Raw genomic sequence first — 2537 nt, forward strand, 5'->3', positions numbered from 1 at the left:
GGGGAGGGGAAGAAAAAACTCAACACCCAAAATAGAATAGTGGTTAAGAGAACTGGCTGCTCTTCCAGGGGACCCAGGTTTGACTCTCAGCATCCACATGGCAGCTCACAACTATCTATAACTCCAGTTTTAGGGGATCTGATACCCCACTTTTCTGGCCCTGACCAGAAGTAGTGCACAAATATATATGAGGGCAAAACACCAATACACATGAAATAAATTTTAAAAATATTTTTAAAAATATGTATTGGGGAAAAAATATGTATTGGGGCTGGAGAGATGGCTCAGCAGTCAAGAGCACTGACTGTTCTTCCAGAGGTCCTGAGTTCAATTCCCAGCAACCACATGGTGGCTCACAACCATCTATAAAAGGATCTAATACACTCTTCTGGTGTGTCTGAAGACAGAAACAGTGTACTCACATACATAAAATAAAATCTTTTTTTTTAAATGTATTAAAGAATCACAGTTACTGACTCTCAGGATTCAGAGGAAACTGTGAGTGACTGAGTACATCATGGGAGCCATAAGCCTCGTGCCCAGCGTCCCAGTCTCTGCCTAAGTACTCAGGGACAGGGAATTTGTCACTTTCAGGACAAGTACTTTTTTCCTTCCAGACAGCTAAAGGTAAAAAGCCACACCCATATTTGGTATTCTGTATACCCCAAAGACCCACCCAGAGGAGGTCAAACCCCTCTTCCATGCTTGCCCAGATTGCTGGGTCACCTCCATCCCTTCCACTATTCCTCTTGCCACACAGATTCCAGTCCCCGTATGGCCTACCCCGCTCTCCCAAGTGTAATAATTTCCAATAGCGAAGTGTGTTGTTCGGTACACAAAAGGGATTTCTTTTAGTTTTCTTTTAAGTAGTTCATTTTTGCAAACATCAGGGAACAATTTTCTGAGAGGCAGTATGACATATGGTGACATAGGACAAGGTTATCCAGAGCCCAGCACATCAGACCGTCCAGAAAACCTTAAGTGAAGAATGCCTGTCTCCATGAAACCTTTGTAATTTAAAGGGGACAATGACTATCTGAAGCAGTCAAGGTCCCCGTTAAATCTGGCAGGGCTAGGTGACTGGAAGCGGGGGTGTCTCATGCAAGGGGACCATTTGGTCTTTAGCGACATCATTATCTGTGGGTTATTATCATTACTACAAATACTAATACAGTTTATTAAGCACTGGCAATGACCCAGGGCAAGTGAGCTTAAGTTCATATTAGATCCATTTTCATTATCTAGAGGAAAAGAAGACGATGAACAAAGGACTATAATGTGAAGATCTAAAGTAGGAAAAATGAAAAAAGGTTAATTAAAAAAAAAAACCTCCCAGTGTAAAGAGAAAGGCTCCAACTGTTCACGGTCAGAAGCCATGATGGATGGGGAATCTCGTCACCCTGGACTTGTCCCCTATGATTTCTTTTCACCTTTCTCTCTTACAAAAAAAAAAAAAATTCTCTCAGCTAAGGACATGGCAGGGTCAGGAGAGGGTGAGGAGGGAAGTAGACCTTCATGTCAAGGGCCCCCGTCTCTGAAATCCTGAAAACATCACTGCTTCCAGTTCTAACAGCTAGCCCCCCACAAAACCAAATTTACCATTAAGAAGATTTAAAATGAGAAAACAAAATTAGGATATTAAACCCTGATGGACAGCTCCTCCTTGAAATACATCCTTCTTTTTCTATTTTTTTTTTTATACCTTGAACATGAGCACACTCAGAGATAGCACACCAGGGCCTTCTGGCAGCTCATATATCTCCCGGCCAATCCAAGAATGCTGCTATGAACAGTCACACTTCTTTGAGAGTGTCTTATAAAGTTCTGTCTTTCTACTCTGTGACTGCCTATCACTCGGATGGCTTTCTATGCAAGTTATGTTTTTCCCTAAGAGAAAGGCTGGGTTTTCTCAGGGTGTAAAAACCAGACTAGAATTCAGAATGCCTAAGAGGTCAGCAGGACCAGCTCTTTTAATGGAGGAGCAGATGCCCAGGCCTGAAGGTCCTGGGAAGGAGCCCTGGATTTGAGCCTGTACCATGGCACACAGTGAAGTGTTTAAGATGTCCCATTGACTGTCTTGGCTGAATCTGTTCTGCCATTCCAAATTACAAAGACAGTCTGTATCTGTAGGGCCTGCTTAGAGGGACCCAAAAAAAGAGATGTGTGGGGAGCTTATATAAGCACCCCAGAAATACGCAGCGGCTTATCCAAAGTCACAAAGCAGAAACAGGTCTGGACCCAAATCCAGTGGTCTTTCTGCTAACATGCAGAGTAAAGGTCAGTACTTAAGTACACTACAGCTGGCCTTAGGATGAACATTCAATGAAGGGTATGGGGTGAACTGGCAGATCATTGTGGGGTGTGGACAGCTGAATTCACTGGTAGAAACTGAGAGTTGGGGTAGACGCATACTCATTTGTCAGTGGGCTTCCAGCGCTCACTCAGGGCAAACCCTATGCTGGGAGCGGCACATAGTCTCACTAAGCTTGCAGCCTCCCTTGAAGAAAGCACTGTTTGTCCACTGTAAAGATGAGCGT

The sequence above is a fragment of the Grammomys surdaster genome, unplaced genomic scaffold, assembly GCF_004785775.1.
Source record: "Grammomys surdaster isolate TR1022 unplaced genomic scaffold, NIH_TR_1.0 199, whole genome shotgun sequence".
Taxonomy (NCBI): domain Eukaryota; kingdom Metazoa; phylum Chordata; class Mammalia; order Rodentia; family Muridae; genus Grammomys; species Grammomys surdaster.